Source organism: Dermacentor albipictus, chromosome 6 (assembly GCF_038994185.2).
Source record: "Dermacentor albipictus isolate Rhodes 1998 colony chromosome 6, USDA_Dalb.pri_finalv2, whole genome shotgun sequence".
Taxonomy (NCBI): Eukaryota; Metazoa; Arthropoda; class Arachnida; order Ixodida; family Ixodidae; genus Dermacentor; species Dermacentor albipictus.
In genome coordinates, this window is record NC_091826.1 from 86,589,157 (window position 1) to 86,601,995 (window position 12,839).

Below are 12,839 nucleotides of genomic sequence, written 5' to 3' on the forward strand. Positions count from 1 at the left end.
GTTGATATTTAGACAGAAAATATCCTAAATCACTTACAGTGGCAACTTTTCTTTTTTTCTGCACTGCATCGTATATTGGTTTTGTGTGATTGTTACCAAGCCTACAGTTGAACTGATATACCAAATCTGAAGGGGATCGCAAAAAAGTTTGATATATGGGTAATTTGATGCATAAAATTAAAATTTTATACAAAAATGTTCCAAGAATATTTTGCTGCTTTCGTTATACACAATTCATTATATGTGGGTTCGATATATCTGGGTTTCACTGTACAATGAAAACTGTTTTTTGCGCTAGGACAACTTAGCGTAAAAACTTTGCTGCTTCATTTGGCTGAAGACAGCACGAGGGAGCCTCTACAAACACTGCACACCTCCTCTCTAATAAATTTTCTAATACAAAAATTTTTAAAAATCTGTTCGTATTTGACACACCTGGTCATTAAGTAATCTCACACATTATTATTTAGCAAATCAGAAAAGTCTACCAGTCATGCTTTGTTTGATCTTTTCTGAGGTGACCCTCGAAAACTATTGAACAAATGAAAGGCTCATCATTACCATGGCATCTGTGTTTTTATTTTGGCAATTCATAAGCACTGTTTTGTTTTCACTGTGCAGGATAAGGGTATTCTCCCTTACAACAACCACTGAGGATGAAAAGTTGTTGCTGGAATGCCTCTACCGGTGACTTGCGACTACAATACTGAAAGTCTGTTATACCTGAAAACACATCAGGGTCCACACAGATGAGTGTCCATTTCAGTGCCATTTGTACCCTCAGAGCTTCTCACGAAGGTCCAAGCTCATGTGCCACCTGTGCATCCAGAGTTGAGGAGCCATTTCAGTGCCCTTATGCCCCGAGTGTCATGCAAAAAAGGTTAGTGACATTTGGTGACCCACACAAGTAAGTGTCCATTTCAGTGCCCTGAGTGTTGTAGGAAAGAGTAGTCTGAAGTGGCATTTGGTGGTCCACACAGGCAAGTGTCCATTTCAGTGGCCTTCACGCACCAAGTGCCACACAAAACGGTAGTCTGAAGACACATGGTCATCCACACAGGCAACCGTCCATTTTAGTGCTCTTCATGCCCCGAGTGTCGTACAAAAGGGCAGTCTGAAGAGACATCGCGGTCGACACAGGCAAGCGTCCATTTCAGTGCCATTCGTACCCTCAGAGCTCACAAAGGTCCAAGCTCAAGTGCCACCTACGCATCTAGAGTTGAGAAGCCATTTCAGTGCTCTTCATGGCCGAGTGTCATGCAAAAGGGTAGTCTGAAGAGACATTTGGTGATCCACACAGGCAAGTGTCCATTTCAGTGCCCTTCATGTCCTGCGTGTCGTAGGAAAGGGTAGTCTGAAGAGGCATTTGGTGGTCCACACAGGCAAGTGTCCATTTCAGTGCCCTTTATGCCCCGAGTGTCATACAAAAGGGCAGTCTGAAGAGACAGTTGGTGGTCCACACAGGCAAGTGTCCATTTCAGTGCACTTCATGCCCTAAGCTTCTCACAAAAGGGCAGTCTGAAGAGACATCTGGTCATACACACAGGCATCCATTTCAGTGCCCTTCATGCCCCAAGTGTCATACACAAGGGCAGTTTGAAGAGACATTTGGTGGTCCACACAGGCAAATGTCCATTTCAGTGCCCTTCATGTCCTAAGCTTCTTACAAAAGGGTAATCTGAAGAGCCATCTGGTTATTCACACAGGCGTCCATTTCAGTGCCCTTCATGCACTCACAGATTCTCTGCAAAGACCAGTATGCTCCAAGTTCTTTGTTCAGGCCCATCACCTAAAGAAACATATGAAGACACATCACTATGAGGCCATTGAGTAAGTCATCAGCCATGCAAGTGTGCATTATGGATTTACAGTACAGTGCAAGTGTGCATCATGAATCAACAGAATGCCATGCACAGCATGCTGCATGGAATTCTGGTGCATCATGAAGCAAGGGTAACTATAGGTTCTTAAATATTAAACTGTCAGGCGACTTTTCAGGATGTTCTGGCAAGTTGTAGTGACCATTGTTTGCATTACACTACAACACTCATGCAGTATGCCTTCATGTGAAGGCATAACAAAGAACCAAATATCCATCAATTACGCCGTCAAAACACTTTGCAGTAAAAACAGCTGAGGTGAATTCCGAGTTTCAACTCAATCATTTGGACTCATGTGTCCTCTAAATGTCCCCAGTACTGGAGAAGGCAAGGAAGGAATGTCACGTGTGGACATTAGTACAGGTAATGGGCCTATGTAGGCAGTCAAGCTCGCCTCCTGGCAACATGGTAACTAAACATTTTAATTCCTCCTATCTCATTTAAGAATGTGGCAATTTGAAAAATTAATGCAGTGAATGCTCTCCAGACAGCACTTTAAAAGCTCCAGTGTATCACCAAAATTTCCAGTGGGGCCTGTTGGGGGCATTTCAAGAGATGCTCAAATGTGCACCAGGAAAGCTAACTTCACATCGTTTTTATTAGGTCTCAATGCTCCCAGGTATTGTAAAGACCTATATGTTGAGGTATGACCAGCATGTGGGGGCCTTGTTTTGGAGCTAAACAATATTTCCAAGTTGTCAAGAACTTAACACTTTCCTGTCCTTGCCTATACCCATCGATAACAGATTGTCGAAGGTGTCAACTTAACATTTTGCCAAGCTCGGAGAGGATGGATGGATGGATGTTATGAGCGTCCCCTTTGGAACGGGGCGGTGGGTTGCGCCACCAAGCTCTTGCTACTATACTGCCTAATATTCTACCTAGGTAGAATATTAGATAGAAGAGCTTCTGGACAGCTAGCACCATCTAGCGCCTAAAAGAGGAACTATGGTTTAGTTTCGCTTGTGTGCCTTTTTTTCACCACGGGGGGAGGGGGATGTTTAAAGTGCCTTGTAGCCATGCGTGACAAGCGCTCGTTGCTCCCAACATGGTGTCGACATCACATGCAGCTGCCCTTCAGAAACGGCGAATTTCCACGGATTCAGATAGTCCGAGTCAGAATTTTGTGATGGTTATAGCAGCATTTACTCAGAAGACGATTTTGATTTGTCTCACTTTAGCATGGACAGCAAAACTGCATCAAATAGCCCTGGAAAATCAACAGGTATCCACCGGTGAGTTCTGTTTTCTACCCCAAACCATTTCGTCACATCCACATTCAAATTTAAAGATTTCCAGTGTGTTCTAAAAGTCACAGTTCTTATCTGCACAATGTCAACATCATTTGGGCAGGATCACTTGCTGGCGGTGAAGCAAAGAGTGGATTTTTGTGCGAGAAGACGGCCAGAAGTTGACCTCGGCTCTGCACTCCGCAGTGCCATGCGGTTGCGCTGCGACGGTTTGTGTGGTGACACAACGGCCACTTGGGCCTCAAACATTTTTACAATTGTGCATTGGATCTACAGACCACACCTGCCTCTGATTTCTGCGCATATATTATTTGAAGTAAATAATCATTGGCCAAAAGGAATCGTCGGTACCTTGGGTTACTTTACACATTGCAAAACTTAAAATGACAATGTTCTGCGTTCAAGGTCGTTTTACTTTTGAATGTGATTTATAACATTTCATACTCAACTGCTGGTGGCATAGTTGCACTTCACTTTTTTCAATAAAAGAAAGTATATTATTCATCCTGTACACTGCTTGTCTTTGTATTATTGCGCAAATGTTTACCTATTCTTTGCATTTCAGATCAGGAATTGTCATGAACTATTTCGCACATAATATGAAGATATAGTTGCAATAGATGGTGTCAAGAATGGCGAGTTGCGCAACAAGATTGCCACCTTGCCACCCGATTACGACAAGGGGTGCAAGACGCGCACCTCTCACTCTCCGTCGCTGCAGCTGGGAGGCGTTCAAAGAAGCGGCCTTTGCGCTGGAACCCGCTTCCTTCCTCCAGCCCCATCGACATTGTGACGGGACGAGTTCGGTGTGTGGACAATGATTCTAGAGTTCCCCAACGCGGAGCTGATTTGACACGCCTGGTCAAGCTGCCGTGGGGACGCCGTATTTTTGTGCTTCTCACGGTTCGGAGTGGCTCGGAACAATGAGCGACGCTCGATCGGCAACGATAGTTTCCCGGAACGGCACCCCGTGCGGTTGCCTCTGTGTACAGAGCGTGGTTGCCTCTGTGTACAGAGCGTGGTTGCCTTTGTGTACGTAAACTGATCTTCAGAGCAGCTGCGAGTTGGTGATGTGAAAACGAAGAGTCGCCGCGTCGTAGGACCGGCGGATCGAGTGTATAAAAACTGTGGTTGTGCGAATGCTGAGGACACACTTCTCTTGAGCAGTCATGTTAGACTGAGTCACTTCTCTCATACAGTCATGTTGGACTGTTACTCTTTTTCTCAAGCAGTCATGTTAGACTGACTTAGTTTCTGTAAATAAACCCTCTTTTCCTCGTTCTCATTGAGAAGCAGTTCTTCACTTCATCAACGATCTCAGCGTAAATAAGTTGGACGACGGCATGGGCCAGCTACCTCCGTATTCATGCCGTACTCCAATCTTGGCAAAGGACCACGGACGATGGGATTGAGCCCCCAATCCTGACAATGGCCAGGATAAATGTAATGAATGGAAGTAAAGGATTTCAGGCTAATGGCCACTTTGCATGCTGGCACAGCCATGAATTGTGGTTATGAGGTACCAGATGCCAGTCACACCGTGCAGTGACAGCTCCTCTTAAAGGGCCCCTGAAACGCTTTGGACAAATTTTGTAGACGCGTAGGGTACAGCTTAAGTAGGACATTCACACCACAATTTAAGTGAAGCGTTACGTATTAATGGAGCTACAAACGATCAGAAGTTACCCTCCTCCTTAGCCATGCTTTTCCTCCTCAACTCGTTCGCCGAGCGAGCGGGGCTAAGCTCCGCTTTCACTGGTTTGACGTCACGATGCAACGTCACATCGTCCACTTCCGGTTGTTTTGGAGCCCGCCCCCGCCCGCGCGAGACCTCTCCGCTAGCCGCTTGGCTACCCTAGCTTGGCCGTCGACCCCAAGCAGAGCTATCGAAGCAGCGTGCGTTGCGAGCATTCTGTCGTAGCGCCAAACGTGTCTGGTATTCCGGTAATCACACACTAGCTGAACATTTCGACGAAACGGTGGAGGCATAAACTCAAGCTGATGAAGGAACTTTAGCGTAGACGTACGTGAGCAGCCTGATCGGTCTGCACGGTCCATACACTTGTTGGCGCAGCGCTTAACCAGCCAAACAAAGCGCTAATATTGCTCTAACCAAGTGTAAAACATTTTAAACATTTATAAAAACAACGTGTTGATGATTACACTCCTGTGAAAAATACACACCAGCAGCAAAGAAGAATACACTTCGTTGCTGCTACTGTGTATGGTTGAGCTCTGTGCCACCAGGTGGCAGCACCATGCAGACCATTCACATTTGCCCTTCTGCTCATCTCATGGCTCATCCCGTTACGGCAGTCAAGCAGCCAGGCCCTATCCCCTTGCGCTTGCGTTTGCCCTAATACCGGACTCGCGAAACGGAGTGCATGAGCGCGGCATAACGCTCTTTCTTCGCTTACGTAGGAACCGCCAGACCCAAGGGACCTGACTGTCGCTTCCCCGGCTTCGGATGCTTCCATCTTCGGCGCTGTTATCGACGTGATATACCGGAGAAGATTCTGTGCAAGCGCCCATGGCTACACAGTCCATACCGCGAGTGCGTCATCGTGGGGGCAGCCAATCCAGGAGGGCGACACCGGGCGACAACGCTTAAAAAGCCAACGCCGATTGTGAACCAGCGCAGTCCGGCGGAGTGCATGAGCGCGGCATAACGCTCTTTCTTCGCTTACGTAGGTGAGAGCAGCGTTTCTTAACTACTTCAGTGTGTGAATTTAAATTCTGCTCTGCCGGACTGCATAAAGTTGTGTTCACAATGTCTAGCAATGATTGCCTCGCGTGCCTGAAAGCTATTGCACCTGATAGCCAGTGCCTTCGTTGCAGCGATTGTGATAACCGTTATCATGCCGGCAAATGCTCTGGCGTCACAAAGACTAACCTAAAAAGCATGTCAGTAGAAACGATCCGTATTTGGTTATGTCCCACGTGTGCAAACCACAAAACACGACTGACGAACGCTGAAGAAGGGGCTGGCTCCCAGCGTAAGAAGTTAATGGCAGACAGTGAGCAACCTTCTTTGGTTGACATCATGTCGAAGCTTGACACTATGCTACGCCGTTTTGATGAGCTCGAAAGAAAGCAGGAGGAGCAGCTGGCTAAACATGATACCACCAATGGAAAACTTGAGGACCAAGCACTAACAATACAGAGCATAGAAGAATCACTCGATTTGATCTCTTCCAAATATGATGAAGTGCTTAAAACTCTTGAAACCCAGAATCGAGAAGTAAAAGAGCTGAAGAAAAAAACTACGGACATGGAAGCTCAGCTGATAGCAAAAGACACTAGACTTTCTCAACTGGAAATGGAGGTGAATAGGATGGAATCCTATTCAAGACGTAATAATTTGGAAATTCATGGGATCAAGTGCCATGAGAGGGAAGACTTGAGAGCAGTTATAAATTCCCTTGCAGGGAGACTCGAACTATCCCTTCTCAGGAATGAGGAAGTCGAAGTTGTGCACAGGATTAAAGGCAAAGCAGATGCTGAGGCTCCCATACTAGTCCGTTTCACCAAGAGAGAAACAAGAGAAAAGTGGCTTGCAAAGCGAAACATGCTGAAACATGAGAACATTTACATAAATGAAAATTTGACACACCTAGCCAAGAAGCTTCGATGGATGGCAAAGCGCCAAGCAACTGAGAAACACTACAAATATGTTTGGGTGCGAAACGGTCGTATATTTGTTAAGAAAATTGAAGGTGCCCCTGTTATTCTTGTTGAGAACGAAGCGGATCTGCGCAAGATAACGTGATGACTGAGATTGTACATTCATTTTCTGAGTGGATGAAGATACGCCGGGAACTCATGTCAGTTGAATCTTGTACAAGTTTTGATCTTATCCATGTGAATGTGAGAAGTCTTCACAAGAATTGGAACTTGTTACAAATGTACTTGGAGAATGTTTTAACTTTTCTGGAGGTCATAACATTTACTGAGATCAATGAAAGCGAGTTTGATTGCTCTCTTTATAACATACAGAACTATAAATCGTTTGCCTTGTGCAGAGAGAGCAAACGCGGTGGAAGAGTGTTAGTATTTGTGAAAAATTGCTGGTTTTGTGAATGCTTAAAAGTTGAATTTGATGAAGCGGAAGTTATAGCGCTTCATCTTTCTAACAATGAAGATGAATTTTTAGTTTGTGCGGTTTACAGACCTCCTAGCAAGAATATTGCAGTTTTTTTAGAGGAGCTCGCTAGATTCCTGAAAAAATATGGAGTAAATAAACGTGCGATTCTCGCAGGAGACTTCAACATTGACATTTCGGTGACCAATAGGGTAGGTGTAAGTGAGTACTTAACGTTGTTGGCCAGTTTTGGCTCGGAGAATAAAATTCAGGGCTATACGCGAGAAGAATTTCTAGGAAGTAAATTCACACAGGCATGCATTGACCATATCAGTACAACCGTAGCGCAACAGGAAACATTCGGCTGTATTATCAAAGAAAAAGTTGCTGATCATTATTTTGTTGCGCTTACGTTGTTAAAAAATAGTATAATGGTGGCACAGGAGAGATCTACAGAAAGGCTTGTAATTAACAATGAAAAAGTAGATAAACTAATTACGTTGTATGACTGGACTTCCCTGTTGCAGCACAATCACCTATATGCTTACGAACTGCTCGTAGAGCAACTAAAATCAATTTACAATAAATCGAAAACTAAGGTGAGGATGAAACGGCGAAATCAGGCAATTCCTTGGATAAACAAGGAAATTATTGAGCTATCTTACATCAAAAGTAAACTTTTAAGAAGGCGCAATGAGAACCCTCATGACTTTGCACTAAGAGAAGAATTCAGGCAACTGCGAAATAAGATTACAGCAAAAATACGACTGGCAAAAAAACAGTACCAGCTTAATCAATTCTCGGCATGCAGTAGTGACGTAAAAAAAACTTGGCAATTAGTTCAAACCACCATAGGAAAACCATCCAAGAAAAGCATTGATGATACTTTAGAACAGGCCTTTCCAGATAAAACCAAGGTAGAATTGGCCACTGAGTTCAATAAACACTTTGTAGAATCTGTTACTTTCTTGTGTAGACAGGGAAGCAAAATGGCGAACGTTACTGCAGTTGCTTCGAGCATTCATTCAGCTTACATGCCTACTGTCACTGAGCCGGAATTATGGGATGTGTTGAAAACAATGCCAATAACGAAATCCCCAGGCTATGATAGTGTTAGGATAAGAGATCTCATAGTGCATTTTGACATACTTAAAACTGTTTTACTTTTCATTATCAACGAAACGTTAATAACTGGGCAAATTCACACGTACATGAAAGTAAGCGTAATAAGACCATTGCATAAAAAAGGCTCCAAAAAGGATTATAATAATTATAGGCCAACTGCAATTTTGTCATCCGTCGCTTGTATCATAGAGAAAATTATACATATTAGCATGACATCATTTCTTGATAAGTACCATCTACTAAATGCAGCCCAGTATGGTTTCCGCAAAGGCAAAAGTACGGTAAACCTACTAGAGGATTTTCATGACCTAGTCTGCAAAGAAATAGATAACAATAACATTGTCCTTACACTTTTTATTGATTTGCAAAAAGCCTTTGATACTATCAATCACAATTTATTAATAGATAAACTTGACAGTATTGATTTTAGAGGTCCATACAAATCATTCTTTAAAAGCTATTTTGCTGATCGAGCCCAATGCGTCCAACTAGGCGGATTACACAGCCCAATTTTGAATGTTTCGACAGGTGTTCCTTGGGGATCAATTTTAGGACCCTTGTTATTTAATATCTACGTCAATGATATGACCTGTCTTCCACTGAACTCACAACTCTTTTTATACGCGGATGATACTGCCCTGGCGATACCAAGTGAAACGTATGAAGAGGCCTCCGACAGGATGCAACAGGATGTGCATCTTTTGATAGAATGGTTCAACACTAATCAGATTTTTACTAATAATACAAAAACCTGCCTACTTTGTTTTCATAGCCCATATAAAGTGGTTAGAGTACTATCAAATATATACCTTCATGAGAGAAACTGTACGTGTTGTTCATGCCCACCTTTGGAACTTAAATCCAATTTTAAATACCTTGGTATCACATTTGACGAAACACTGTCGTGGAATATTCATATTGCAGAGTTAGCCAAACGCCTACGCCTAGTGTGTGTTTATATATATGCTCTACGATCTATACGTGATGTATCGGTTAGAAAAATGGTATATAAGGGATTGGGAGAGTCAATATTACGATACGGGATAACAATTTACGGAACCGCTTCTTTATATAAATTAAACACATTAAGCCGCATAGTGCACAGGATTGCAACCAATCTCTCCTATGGAACCAACTATCATGATAAGTCAGCCAGAGACAGTATGGAATATTTTGACATGCTACCTGTATACAAGCAATTTATCTTTGACATATTATACAAGCATTTCTTTCACAGCTCCTTTAAAACCTGCAACATTAAAGTATGGCCTCTCCGTCAATCAGAAAAGTATGTCATACCCCGCATCTTCACCACTTATGGCAAAAGAACCCGCACCTACTATGTTCCTTACTACTTCAATAAAATACGAACCCTCCCGAATATTACCGGATTAAAAGACCTTAAGAATTTTCTTCGACCTTGGCTGAACGATAATATAGAATAAGGTCATTTGCTGTTGGTCATGTTCTTAATGTTTTCACTTCGTGTACGAAACTGTGCACGGTGGACTTGCTATCATATGTTCTGCTGGTTCTTGTTTGTTTGCTTGTTTGTTCTTATGTCGCACAAGCAGTTGCTGAGTATTTGGTTGATTTTATTTTTCCTTCTTTTCAACCATGATTTACTCGCTGTTGTTTCATGTGCTTAACCTGGCTGCCCAGCTCAGCACACAAGCGGCAACGCTTATGCAGGCTGGAACACGTACGAATTGAAGTGAATAAAAAAATATTATTATTATTATTATTATTATTATTATTATTATTATTATTGCGTTGGTAATCTTCCAGTGTAAAGTGACGGCCACAAATGCGCAAATCCTGGCGCCGATCGGATAGCGGCAGTCCAATGCGCAGCAGCCAGTTCGCTCGTATGCTGCCTTGCAGAGGGACACGATGTCACAGCTTGACATATTGCCAGTCGCTACGTTTGCAGTCCACAAGGCAACAAAGTCGAATCATAGTGCTTGCGAAAAGACTGAGACTGACTCTGACCGCGGAGCTCTTGTCAAAATGGAGTACGTTGTACACAAGCACACGACCATTGCTGTTTGCCGGAAGTGCTTAAGTGTACTGAAAAATTGTTCTGGTGCATTCTCTTTATGTTACTTTCTTTTTATAAAAACAAATTAACTAACATTCCAACTATTACGAATGCGATGAGGTTTATTCTCGTTCACGACGTTGTGGAACGCTAGGCAAAACAAAGCACTGCAAGGGCTGTCCGAAGCACGGGGTCGCTCGAGATCACGGCACGGCCCTTCGTCTTCCTCTTCAGACGGCACATACACAGGGGCGCGTCTGCTTCATTACAATGCCCCGGGAGCTAAGCGTAGCCATCCTGGCGACTCAGGGCGCGGAGAAGATGAGCGGGTCGTAGTACGGTTTCAGGCGGTTGACATGTACTGTCTCTCGCCCACGACGACGCAGGTCTGGTGACACGGTGAGCGGCTCGACGATGTAGTTGACCGGTGAAGTGGCCTCGATTATACGGTATGGACCGTGATAACGCGCCAGGAGTTTGGAAGAAAGGCCAGGAATGTTGGCTGGTATCCAAAGCCACACAAGTGAACCAGGAACAAAGTTGGGCGGTGGTTGATGAGCACGGTCATGTCTTGTCTTTTGACGTTCTTGAGTCTCACTAGTCAGGGCACGTGCCAGCTGACGGCAATCTTCAGCATATTTGGCGACTTTGGAAAGCGGAGTATACTCTGTAGCGTCAGGTTGGTACGGCAGTATGGTGTCCAAAGGGCATGATGGCTCACGGCCATACACAAGGAAAAAGGGGGAAAAGCCGGTGGTCGCTTGCGTCGCGGTGTTGTACGCGAACGTAACAAAGGGGAGTACGGTGTCCCAGTTGGAGTGGTCGGATGAAATATACATCCGCAACATGTCGCCAAGTGTGCGATTGAAGCGCTCGGTAAGACCGTTGGTTTGGGGATGGTACGCGGTCGATTTGCGATGAATTATCCTGCACTCAGCGAGGAGGGCTTGGATGCCCTCCGACAGGAAGACACGGCCCCTATCACTCAGTAATTCTCGGGGAGCACCGTGGCGAAGGACAAAATTGCGAAGGATGAAAAAACCAACGTCACGGGCGGTCGCTGCTGGCAGTGCTGCAGTCTCAGCGTAGCGAGTAAGGTGATCTACGCCGACAATAATCCACCGATTTCCACGCCCGCTGCATGGAAACGGGCCGTAGAGGTCGATGCCGACGCGGTCGAACGGACGAGACGGGCATGGCAGCGGCTGCAACGGTCCTGTGAAACACTGTGTAGGTGTTTTGCTTTGTTGGCATGTAGTGCAAGACTGAATGTACTTTTGCACAAAGTTGTACATGCCTCTCCAATAATAGCGCTGACGCAACCTTGTGTAAGTTTTGAGGACGCCGGCATGAGCGCTTAGGGGGTCAGCGTGAAAAGACGCGCAGACGTCAGAGCGCATATGACGAGGTATAGCGAGGAGCCATTTGCGTCCGTCGGGCATGTAGTTTCGGCGATATAGAATGTTGTCCCGCACTGAGAAGTGGGTTGCTTGGCGACGCAGTGCTCGTGTCGAAGGGGCATCAGACGGAGCAGCAAGGTAGTCGAGTAACATTGCAAGGGATGGGTCCTTGCGCTGCTCTGTGAGCATGTCAGGGATGGTGAACGGTGACAGGGTGGACGAGGAAGCTGACAACGACGCCAAATCAGGCGTCAGTGGGGAGCGAGAGAGCGCATCAGCGTCGGAGTGCTTGCGACCAGAGCGGTACATGACGCGGATCTGGAATGCGCTGTCCTCGATGCCCTTGAGGATGTGTTTGATCTTGTCATCCTCTGACATGCTGGGATTGACCCGCTTGCACAAATCGAGAACATCCTCGATGTAGCTGGGGAATGTTTCTCCAGGCTGCTGTGCGCGCTGGCGTAGACGCTGTTCAGCGCGTAGCGTACGCACAGCTGGGCGATCAAACACTTCGGCAAACAGAGTCTTAAAGGCTGACCAGCTTGTAAAGTCTGATTCGTGGTTGAAGAACCAAAGTTTGGCTACGTCGGCGAGGTAGAACGGCACGTTGGTCAGCTTGGACTGGTCATCCCATCGGTTATGGGCACTTACACATTCGTACGATGAGAGCCAGTCTTCCACGTCGTGTTCGGCGGTCCCACTGAAAATGGGTGGGTCGCGCTGACGAGGGACGCCGGCGCAGATGACAGTGGCAGCCGGTGGGGCGGGCAACGAGGTGGCGGGATCAGGCATAGTGGAAGGCGATCTTGTTGGCAGGGTTCGAGTGCAGAGCTCCAGGACGAGGCGAAGGATCCCAGCACCTCCACCAAATGCGATGAGGTTTATTCTCGTTCACGACGTTGTGGAACGCTAGGCAAAACAAAGCACTGCAAGGGCTGTCCGAAGCACGGGGTCGCTCGAGATCACGGCACGGCCCTTCGTCTTCTTCTTCAGACGGCACATACACAGGGGCGCGTCTGCTTCATTACACGAAGATCATTTGTTTACCATAAAGTTGGAAAA

General features: G+C 45.6%; 1 long non-coding RNA gene across 2 annotated transcripts in view; it reads right to left on the reverse strand.

Annotated features, from left to right (window-relative positions):
• Positions 1 to 568: 568 nt before the first annotated feature.
• LOC139061268 (uncharacterized) overlaps positions 569 to 12,839 on the reverse strand; it is a 30,393-nt gene continuing 18,122 nt past the window's right edge. For both annotated transcript variants that reach the window (XR_011515290.1, XR_011515289.1), the window contains exon 3: positions 569 to 1,789. This is a non-coding gene — a long non-coding RNA (uncharacterized lncRNA). The remainder of the gene's footprint in view (positions 1,790 to 12,839) is intronic.